We start from the raw sequence: 12,054 nt of genomic DNA on the forward strand, positions 1-12,054 counted from the left end.
CTTTGTCGCGAGAGCGCACCGCACGTTGAATGCAAATGGCTGTGCGCGCTGAAGTTACCACCACCGTCCCATCATTATGAAGGTAATGGCTGTAGTGTGCAGTTTTATCGCTCATTTCTCGAGCGGCTGCCTGAATTGTTGCATGTAAAGCTTCCTTTATCTTGTTTGCTGGATAATTTGGTACGGTTTGTGTTTGCCGTTTTGTCGCAAGAAGCCGGCAGCTCCACCGCCAGCAAGCCGCGTCACGTTACGCATAGACAATTTCTAACGTGTCAACATTACTATTTAGATTTTATTCGAAAATTATGCACACGCCCTCGGTACAATGGCAGCTGAATTTAAAACACAGCCAAACAAAAGGTGCTGCTTCAAAGAGTGCAGCCATTATTCTTGATTATGTTTGCGCACTGTTGCTGCGACTATTTTACGCGAAACGCTGTGTTAAGCGGAAAGGTAAAGCAGCCCCGGTCACGTCATAGTAGTGGCCCAGCTCGATGAGAGTGTGTACGCATGACGCACGCCGGAAGTGGACCGGATCGGCCAGGGAGGGTACTCGAAGGCACATTTTTCATCGTTTGCAAGACTCATTAAAACATCTGGCATAATAAAGCCAGTGTCGCTTAGCGTTTCAAAGTGTCGCGCTGGAGATGATTGCGCTGCGTACGACTCCTTCCCACATGCACATCCTCCCCTGTGCGAGGAGGTAGCTTTCTCGCCGGTGCTAATGGCCAGATATCGGTTTCGGGGTTATTCCATCGAGGTTTGATGTGCGTTTTTTTTTTCGTTTATGTGTCATACAATCAGCTATCTGCCATACAATCCGGTTGCCGGCATATCACCATATTGATGGTTGAAATTTTGGAACATCGATTGCCAATATGTCGGCTCAATTCATAATTCATTCTGTGGTTCCCCCTTCGACCCAGTCGGACACGTACTCAAGCCACGGCATTCCCCAGGCGATTGAATTTGATGCATTTCATTATTTCTGGAACGTGACTGGAGTGGCGTTTCTTCTCCGTGGTTGGTTGTCGTTGTTTGCTCGCGTTGGTATGTTGGTGACAGCGAGTGGCTTTATTTTTCCACGATATCACATTTTCCTTGTCTACTCCTCGTGGCCGTCCTTTCCTTTCCGCTTGCAACCATGCAAAACCCGTGTGCCAGTGCGTGTCTCGATGATTCACAAGCACACACGCGGACAAGATTTGAGATTTAATTCCCCCTGTGGCCACATGACCATACACTTGCGCGCTCTCTCTCGCTCTCTGTCCGGTCCATCACGCGTCTGGCTGGGCCATTAGATAAGCGATTGACATTTCCATTCGGTTTCATCGACTGGCCTGGTGGGACGTGATTCTGCGTACGATAAAGAAACCTGTGGTCGCTCGTACTCGCAATGTGTGTGTTGTGAAATTTGTTCCTATTATTACACTGTCACATGACGATGCATATGTGCGGCCAGTTCTTACTTACGTACGCGTTTGCACAGCCCCATCGGGGGTACTCATCTTGTGCGGTTTGAACGATCGAAAGATGACGGACGCTTGATTCCAATCGTAAATTAGACGGTCAAGTGTGCTCTTTCCCCTACGAGATCAGTGCCAGGTGCTGCAAATCTTGACCATGATTCAGTTAATGTCTGCCAAACACACCAGCAGCAGTCGTCCCTGTTCGTGTCTGGATGGCACAGCATCTTCATACGAGCAGGCATTTAAAAAAAGGGTACAGTGTGTGTAAATTTGGCTAGCAACATTCCTTTCTTCCATCTCACACACAATCTAAATTGCCCTTTCAGCGGATTTGTGCGCTTCAAAGTGTCTTCCTACGCGTCCGGATAGCTGACGGGTACAGCGCGCGTGTGTTTTAGAAAGGAACACATTTTTGCACATTTTATTACTCCCTAATGGCTACTATCTGTCCGCGAGCGATGGTTTATTAGGCAGATCTCTCCCACGGGCCAGATAGCTCCGGGGGCCTGCGTTGTTAAAATGTCACACAAATGGAACTGATATGCTTAACATCATCATCAGCAGCAGCCGCCGGAGCATCATCTGCTTGCAGAGTGTGTGTGTCTGTTGGCAGAACAGAATGTTGTTGGCATGGTGTTGATGGTGTGTCATAAATTCTGCCCAGAGCTGGTGTGTTTTCTCTGACTCATCAGCACAGTTGCATGTTTGGTTATCATTTTAAAGACACTCTACCACTTTACTTACACACTTTGTAGGTTGGTTGAGTATTGCCTTTAACGCGCTGTATCCTAACTTTCTATTAGATATTAACATGCAATAGTATATGAAACACTGCAAACATGCCTTATAGCATGCAGCTAGTGAAGAGAAAGTGACCTTCCAACCCCGTAGTGTCGCACCTTTGTCGCAGCAAATGTTGCCATCGTGTGGCATCTTTCCAAATGATACAAAAAAAAACATAATCTACCTTCCACGAAGATGATTTGCTGAAGAGGTTAACGCAGCATGGACCCCTACTAGGGGTGCATATCACGTCAGTGCGCCATTGCACTCCCGACACAGGCAATGTCCATCCCAGACGTAGCAAATCAGACGCTCGTGACGAATCGGTCGAAGCGAAATCAATTGCAACGGATGACGACGAATCGACAAAATATATTTACACACATCCTTCTGTGAACACACTCGTCCCGTGCCCGTGGTCGCCGTGCCTAGCCAAGCATTGTTTCCGGGGTTTCCGTCTGTAACGCTCAAGAAAAATGACAACTCATCAGTGTGTGCTGCCCCGTTGCCTGTGGGACATTGTTACAGCATGATGGAGAGAGGGTACAGTATGGTGCGGCACCGATCGTGTACAACTGAATGGCTTGTAATGCCGCTGTGCACTGCGGGTCTTAATAATAATAACACTGCAAACATACATATTTTCGAAGACCATTATTTATAATTCCCTTCATTTGTTTGTAACTGGTCGGTGTGTACGGGGGCATGGTAGGTGCAAGGGCAACCGTAACATAAGTGGAGTTTACTTGCTTGCCTGCTTCCACCTTCAGCTTTCAACCGTCAGAGCTGTCGGAACCCATCGGACGGGGTTAGAGTTACCACTGTGTAGCATAAAATTTACTCGCAGCAGGTGGTAAACGAGGGCCTGCGACCATCGTTCGTATCGTTCTCTCTGTTGATGCTGCCTGTTCGTAGTTGGTTCCCGGGTCGATCAGAGCAGTGCTCCGGGGACTGTTTGTAGCGTCAAGAACAGCAATCACTGCAACTGAGATGTATTTGGCAATCGCACACTGGTTCGGGCTGTTGCGTTGGTACTAGGGAATACCGGGGCAGGTGGTCTTGGGCCCCGGAGAAACTCCGGCTACAATCTCAATGTCAATCTTGAAAGCAGAAACAAGGGAAATCAGTGAGTGCAGCAGCGCTCGGTCATTGCAGTCGCAAGTCAGTCAAAACTTGTCAATTTGATTTGCTCGGCAGAAGGGGATTGCATAATGAAGCTCAATCTTTTACTTTACTCGATTAGAAAAAGTGTGTTCAGTTGCTGTACAATTTACCTTTTATTCATTGGTTATATAGACATGGTTAGCATAAAGTTTCAGAAACTGTTAGCTAATGAAGAGTAGTTTTGATCATTTGTATTTTAAAAATAGAGATAGTTAAAAATTCACTTTACGGATTTGTTGATTTTAGAAAGGTCTCAATTTTAAATTCACCAAATTCTCAAACGTAATACATTGCGAGTATAAAACATAAATATTTCAGAAGATTTTACATTTTGTAATACTATTATGATATTATTCAATAACACATTATACTGTTAAGAGTGTGTTTTTGTTTCTTTTTATTTTTATTTTTAGCTTTTAGAATAGACTTCAATACACTAGGCGACAGCAACAACTAGCAAAAAGCAGTTGTACACTATCCAAACAATCATGTTTACATGCACTACTATATATGTTCAATTAAAATGCTTATTGTTCAATGTGGCTTACTTTCTCGTTTTTGCAGGTTGATCGTATAGGTTCGCTAAACTGGAATTACAAAGCGATATTGCTGCAAAAATTTAAAGGTAAATGGTTTTAAAGGTCTTTTTATACCATCCTGTATATAAATAAATGTAAGTGAGAGATAGTAACCCAACAACACTTTATTGTAGATATTTGTAAAGATAAAGATTTTTTTATTGTTTTATAGAATCTTGTAGCCTTTTGGCTGACATTCGAAGCTTTTCTTTTATTGTTATTTACAAATTATTGCTAACGGCGATGTATATGGTTCGATATAATTTTGTTATATACATTTACCGCTTTTAAGAAATTCACTTCATTGCTTTCATTTTCTTCGTTGTTTGATAATACTTCATCTATATTGTTTCCTAAATTGAGTATTTCCCTTTACGTGTCGTTTGCTACCTACTCTGTTATTGCAATTTCGCAGAAGCTGTATTTTTCGGGATCAGATTTAGACCTGTGTGTGAGACGAATGTGCTCTATTCGGAGTCTAGTCAGAATCGCTTGCTTATGGTGATTGTTATTTTTAAAAACATAAGGCGTTACTCTACTTTTAACTAATCTAGGCTTGTTTTCATTCAATTTCCACTATTCGTTTTCACTGGCCTCAAGTGGTGAGGACTGTCAGCCCAATTTATAATGAGGCAGAAATAACAGGCAGGCTTAGAATTGTTTCTTTAAACCTTCCTTACACAAGAAAATCAACTGTTTAAGTTGTGATCCTCTTCAATGAAATATTTGTTTGCTGGTATTGCCGTGCATAGCTCAAACTCTCTAATTACGATTAAGTTGAAATGGTTTTGTTTGAAATAATTTCAGCGTCTCATAATTTTAAAATTGCAAATTAAATTAACTAATTTCCTTCGCATGCCGATTCAGAGAAGCGACACGAAGGCTGCATTTACGTCATGTATTTGAAAGACTCACAGCTCTCCCAGTTGCTCGAAACGCTGGAAACTAAATCAACCGCTTCCAATCAATAAACATGGATTATGCCAGTAATTTATGTTTGTCTTTTGCCAGTTTTATCCAGAAGAGAAAACGCAACCCGACCTCGGCAGCAGCAACAGCAGCGTGGAGTTGGCAATTTATATCCCTTCCCTCCCTTCTCGGGACGACGGGCCACCATTAGCACCATCAGCGCCGCGATAGTGAAACGGAGTTGTCGTCATCGTAACGACTGTTTACTAACCGTTTGTGGCAACAAATTGCACTTAGCAGCTCCGGGCAGCGAGCTTCCCCAACCAGCTCGGTGGGGCTCACGCGGGACCGGGATTAGTGTAGCGATTGTAAATAATTCGCTCTTTGCGCTTCCCGTCGTCTGCTTCGGATACACTTTCTTCGCCGGGTATGTCAACAAGAAGGGTACGCACCCGCTAAATGCCACACACACAACGGCCACCGACCGACCTACATTGTTGGAGCACAGTGAGAACGAATTATGATGAAATCGCTTTGAAGTCCCTTCTGACTAACCCTCTTTGGACCCAGGGTCCGAGGTTTGTTCAAACGAGACTGACTGGTGTGGTCAGAGTGGACTTAATTGAGCTAACAAGAACGGGGATTAGCTTGTGGAGGGAGAAAACCTTGCTCGGTGAAGGTATTTTCCACGACTTTAGGATTTAATGTATAAATTGAATTTGGTTCTATTTAAATGGTACGCGTAGATATTGATCTTCATGAAAAAGTTGTAGGTAGAGGAACGTCTGATGGTATCGAACACACATAATGGGGGGGGGGGAGCTGTAGCAAGTTGTCCAACGACGATGCTCATGGAAACAGGACTGCCGGAACGTGTTAACCTCTTCGGAACATCGGTTGAGGATGATCCGTTTCAAGCGAAATTGCTGCCACACGAAACCGTTGCTATCGGTAACACGATTATCAACTACATGCTGGAAAGATGATATATTTTTACTTCAGTGCCATCCGTGCAGGCCCGCTCAAAAGTATCTTCACCATATGTGGCACTCGATGGAAGCGTGGTTGTTTGTTTAGCATTTCGACGCAATCGACGACTCCTTTATGTGAGGTCGGTTTTTGCTTCCGTCCGTGCAGTGTGGCAGCATGATAAAATTAGACCATTCATCCACCGTTCGCCCTCACTCCAACCACACACTAGTATGGACGGGGGGATTCCGGAGAAAGGCCAACGATTGCGTTTCCGTCGAAAAAATAATCGGAAATCTCGTTACGACGTTAGCAACGCCGGGGGAGGTCGTCTTGCAATTAAGACGATACGCCACGTGCGACTTTATGCCGGGTGCGTGTTCGGATTATGGAAAATCCCCGACTCCTTCCGGGGACGACGACGACGACGACGGATGCGGTATACCAATAGTAGTAGCGTGATACCTGCAGCCACCCCCGCACAATGTGTTTGATTCAGCATTCCGACTACGATTACGCGGCGACTTCCCCAGCCAAGCAGCAGTACACAAACGGTCACGTTGGCAACGATTTGGCTTCGGCGGGGGACACAAACACATACACTTCGACGACACATCGTTTCGCTTGTGCTCCTGACGGTTATTATTACGGCTTTACTTTTTTATTTTACTTACCGTGGCGTTTCGTCCACATTTACCACTCGTCGAAACAATAAATAACTTCCTGCTTGGAGCATTCCTTCCCTCGCTGGGTGTGCGTGGGAACTTGCAGGGTGAGTGCGGCGTTTTTTTTTGCAGTCCTTCACAATCCCATGAAATGCGATCGAAATGGTTCGTAAATAAATGTATTTCGTTCCACAGCACGCCAGTCATGGATCCGGGTGGAAGATAAATTGAATTTCATAATCGCTTGATGAAATCGTATCGGAGATGTATCATAAACACTGTTGAACCTCACGTACGCCACAATCAGGTCGTTTATTTTGGCCGATCATTTTCCGTATCGACGACATCTGTATGAGTGTTACAGAGTTTTTCAAGTAATTTTGCAATAAGTGAATGATGTGTTATTTGATCCATTTTTTTATTCACTAAATAATTAGCATATGAAAATTCACTCCAAATTACTTTATTTACATTTCGTTTGGCTCGACAGATCGTGCTACGCGCTGTTGTAAATGAAATGTACAACAATTTATTTATTTATTTGTTTGAAAACCCCTGTATCTTCGTGTGTGCACGTTGATGCTATGATGGAAGAACTGTTGGAGGTTTCGTCCCACGAATGAAACGTCGAATTGATTATTGCCAACACTAAGCAAGATCACGGGATCGAACAAAATAGCCTGCGTCTTAAGTCGATCTCAGTATCTCTGAAGACGAGCTGAAATGAAATCCGAGTGTCTCGGGGTTAGCATTTGGACGAAAATTAGAATACAGCACTCAAATTCTTCCCTCGCTTTCAGATCTCCTCTTTTTTCTTGAAGCCCTCTGCAACTTTGATTAGCCCAAACTACACGATCTTAGGCTGCTATCATTGAATTTATTCGTAGGGATGGCGTACGTCTCGACACTTGTTTTCACGTAACGTCTTTATGCGCTCATGCGGAATCCCTCTAAATCCCTCACGGGAATTACTAAAGCAATCATCTAGTACGCAAGAAAACAGCAGAAAAATGAGTGAAGCTGAGCGTCGGGACGTAAGCCGCCGCTACGAACGGATTCAATGATGCAGTCAAATGGTTTTCCGCATTGGATATTTATTATTTACTTTGTTTACAATAATTATTGATATTACTTATGCTATAAAACAATGTAAAACCATGTTCGTTTATAACAACATGTTATGTTATTATGTTCAACACTATCTGGTTCTGTTTACAGCTCACATTTCCAATCTACTATTTGTTACAGGTCAGGCAAGTTATTTGCAACAAACAATGAAACAAATCACTTACACATAATACACATTGCTGTTGATTGTTCGTATGGTTGTGCATTACCGAAAAACAAACAACAAAATTGCAAAATGAAGCAAAACACATGTTCCAATCACACAATATTAATTGTTTGTTCGTGTTATTTAAGGCAGCATTGTTTTTTTTTAATAAACTAAAATGTTGTTAGTGACGCAAAAATGAATATATTATACTACACATTTAGATGAAACATGTATATTTTGTAACAAATAATCTTGTCCATTTTCGCTCGATCAATAAATGGTCCTTTCTGTTTCATTTAGGTTATTGTTGAAGTTTTGAAAAGCTACAACAATTCATTAAAACTGATTTGCTTTTATTGTTGTCTTTTGTTTCGAATAATTTAGTAAACCTTTAATGAAAATTTAACTTTGGAACATTGAAATAAAGACACTAATAGTCGAAAGAATGGCACAACCAACCTCTATGCGGCTATGCATTTGTTTTAACACAATCTGTTTCATATACAATTACACTACCTACTACCCGTATTCCACAGTCTCGTTGCATATGCTGCTCTCACACGCTGTCCGATGGTAATGTCATTAAATCCAATACCCTGACCCATAAATTAAATGGGAAGCTTTGTAACAGTCACGATAAGATGCAAAACAAACCATCGCCTTTGTTGGCGGTGTGAGATGACGGCGACAGACAAGGAAATATGTACTCATTTAGGAAGGTACACACCTTTCACATCCGGTTCCTCGCGCACGGAACTATCGAACCGCTTTGCCGGTTGATAATGTTGGACATTCTTCCAGCGGTCACCGGGCGGAAACACACATACACAACAGACAAACATGGGACACGCACATCACAGCCAGCCACACGAGAATGCAACCGATTGTGTGTGGCACTGTCGAGTTCTCCCGTTCCTGGGGTAAATCAATCAAAAGTGTTCGTTTACACGATTGTACCCCCCTGAACGGTGGCGGCGAGGTGGTTGAAGATGATGAAAGGGGAATGAGAATCGTTGGTCAATGTCCTGGTTGGTTGGTACAGCTTTAGGTGGCACGGGAGAAGCAAGTGGGACGAATGGTGGGGGCATAGTTCCCCACAATCAAACCTAGCAAATGGCGCCATTAAAATCCACTCTCGCATATGTCAACAGTCGCTGGAATACCGTCCGGGGCGCGCACAATCATGCATGGCGGGTAACGTCTTTATGCGTTAGAAGCGGTTCCCCGCTTTCTTCAGATGTGAGGCCGGAGATGGAGGGAATCGTTTATTTTTCCGTTTCAATTGTGTAAAGTTCGATTACGGCCCGGCCATGGCGGCAGTCGAGTCCGTCCATCCGTTTATCAGCCTCTCTCGATCCATCGAGATCGAGGCCGATGCGTAGAGGAACGCCGAGCCAAGAGAATATGTGTTTACGTTGTCGGTCATTCAGCTTAATTTATCTTTATTTGCTTAATGCGGCCAAAGGGGCCACTTAGTTTACGAGCCCGATTGTCTGTCCGCTCGAAACAAACACACGCGCGCGCATACAGGCAGTGAAAGAACTGTAGAACATTATTTTCCGTTTGATGTATCGTTACAAGAGCAATATAAAGAGCATTAGATGAGGCGAATATAGAGGGCGGCAAAGGTGAACATGGGCCCCACCTCTATGCCACCAACCTCTATATACACATTAATTGATCTGTGTATTATTATTGGTCAGTTCATGCCCATCGGGGGGCACCGAACTCTCACTCTCTCCATCTCTGCCTTGCTCGCGCCTTCAGTGCAGGGTAATCGATGTCTAATAAAAACGAGGCGTGAAATGTTACTATTAAGATCCTTTTCGAACGCTCCTTCTCTACTGCGAAGGCTGTTCGCGTCTTGCGAAGCACTTTGTCTCAAGTTCCGCGCAAACACATACACACATGGGCGTAGATCATGCGCTCGCTCGCGTGCAATGCTGCACTGCAGCATCTCGTTGACGTTGTGTGTGCATGCATGCAGTGGATTTAATAAATACGGGAATTAATACGACGCTCTCAACGCCCAGCAGCACCAGCGTGGCCCAGGTGCGACCATACACACGCATACACCCGTTCCTCGCACTCTAGCGCATGCCTTTTGGTGGAAGCTATTACCCCTCAGAAAGGGGTAAAGGGGGCGGGAAGTGGAACGATGGCAGAAAACAGTGTAGCGTCGTGTATAATTTATGGTTTATCGATAATAAATTACGAGCGATTATAATTGATTTAACGTGTACCTGTGCGCGACCTATAAGGCATCACCCACCGCCATTTCCTGTCATCCGGCCGCGGTTCGCTGTTTGGCCAAACGCAGGGCTGTGCACAAGCTGCTATTAATCTACCGCCTATCTTATGGGGGCATCGGGAGTCTAATTTATCCTCAAAATTGGCAGCTCTTAACGATATTGCCGGTAAAGGTGTAGTTGCACGTGTGCTTGCGAAGGTTACTTTATGCATGTCGCGTCAAAACTGCCCTTGTTTGGATTGACATGTTCTCGCAGGAGTTGAAAAAGATCGATGTTGAGCCGAAACACATCGTTATGTTGGGATGAAGATGAGCATAAATTCTAAAAATAGATTGGCAACCGAATGTGTTTTCGGCGCATGAGGCACCTTTGGAAGAGGCTGTGTTGAAATAAGCTTTTAAGCGGCGGAAAATCAAGAGCCTCTTTAGCTCAGTGGTAGAGCGCTGGTCTCGTAAACCAGCGGTCGTGAGTTCAAACCTCACAGGAGGCACAATGCTGTGGTAGCGGGATGCTTTTTGCTTGATTTTTGATCTCAGGCATTATTTTATTTGTATTTTGTTAATGTTTTATTGAGCAAGGTCTATGATTTTTTTTCATTACCTTCACTATGTTTCATAAAACGGAAATAAGTACATGTTATAAACAAAATAAGTAACTGTGTACATTGTATTATTTTTTTATTCATGTACTGATTTATGTACTCTGGTATGAACTACACAGACTTTGACCCTGACCTTTGAACCTCTGTATTGTCATGTTGACGTCCAAAATTTCTGTGGAACTGTGTGGGACTGTGTAATCATAGTTAAAGTAGAGTTAAAATAGAGTTATAAGAGGCTACTTTTCTTCTATGTTCGTTGTGCAGAAATGTACATTGTCTATCAGTTCTAGTTATCTTACATAATAAGACGACAATAATGTTTCAAGTGTATTTTTTAATGAAAACATTTTTACAGATTTATACGGTATACTCTTCCTTGCAAGGCATTCTCAGTTGGTCTTTAAGTGCAATGCTGGAGCAATGTAAAGGGTGGTCAATCATACTTTTTTTCCTATCTGTCTCCGATCTCCGAAACTATATCGATTTGTTCAGTAAAAGAGTGAAATGTAACAAAAAAATCTTTACTAGATTCCCTTTGTTGCACTTGATTTCAAAATTCCTAGAGCTATAAACCCCGAACCGTACACATTCAATGTAGCAACCCTCCTCAAAATTCAAGCTCGAAGGACGTTTTGCCGGGTTTTTAAATTCGTTGTTTTGTCATCCCGCTGCGCGTTGCTCTGCTTCACGTCGCTCCCTCCTGCCAGCCAGTAATTATGACATTTATATTATTTTGTCATTAATTTTAATACAGTTCCCCTACGGCATGTTCCAGTCGGAGTGTTGTCGGCTCGTGTGGTTTCTGTGCTGCTTGTTTATCTTCCATTTCGTTTCCCTGCCATTCGACTGGACAGCCGCAGTCCGGCTTCCCTGTCACAAACCAGGGTGGTAAGCGATGGGGGGTGTTTCGGCGAAGGCGGCAACTATGATGCGGGTTGCTGTGGGCCTGTACGGTTGGAGATAATAACGTTGGTCGTGCACATTCCGGAACCGTTTTTGCGTTTGATCGCGGTCTGAGCGAGCTATTTATCAATCGGCATCAGCGAAGCATGTGTGTGTGTGTTTGTCGTGTCCTTCGTTTGAAACAATTAGAGCGAGCGCAAGCAACGCTGTGAGCTGGAAGAGGGTTAAATTCAATTTTGCAAAATGCAAATTATTTAAAACTAATTACCCAACATCAATCGAACGGCGCAGGCCACAACGTAACGGAGCAATTTCGAACGGTTGCGGTTGCGTCGGGCCAAATCAATCAGAAAGTCGCGGAAGCGAATGGAAGTTGCTGGAGGCCACGTTGAAGAGTGTAAAGTGTTTTGGAGTTTTTACCTTGATTTTTAATCAGTTTTTCACGGCAAATAGGGATATATAGGCCAATGCTTTTAAAGGTACGA

The 12,054-nt window shown here is 43.6% G+C and overlaps 1 protein-coding gene and 1 non-coding gene across 5 annotated transcripts in view; both read left to right on the top strand.

Moving 5' to 3' along the window:
* Positions 1–12,054, top strand: part of LOC120894427 (mpv17-like protein) — a 139,916-nt gene that overhangs the window by 78,776 nt on the left and 49,086 nt on the right. For 2 of the 4 annotated variants that reach the window (XM_040296997.1, XM_040296996.1), the window contains exon 3: positions 3,981–4,041. The exons of the other annotated variants lie outside the window; for them this stretch is intronic. The gene's annotated coding sequence lies outside the window, so the exon portion shown is untranslated. The remainder of the gene's footprint in view (positions 1–3,980; positions 4,042–12,054) is intronic. 4 annotated transcript variants of the gene reach the window in all.
* On the top strand, positions 10,484–10,555 carry Trnat-cgu. The gene has a single exon. It is a non-coding gene; the product is annotated as a tRNA-Thr (tRNA).

The sequence above is a fragment of the Anopheles arabiensis genome, chromosome 2, assembly GCF_016920715.1.
Source record: "Anopheles arabiensis isolate DONGOLA chromosome 2, AaraD3, whole genome shotgun sequence".
Lineage (NCBI taxonomy): Eukaryota > Metazoa > Arthropoda > Insecta > Diptera > Culicidae > Anopheles > Anopheles arabiensis.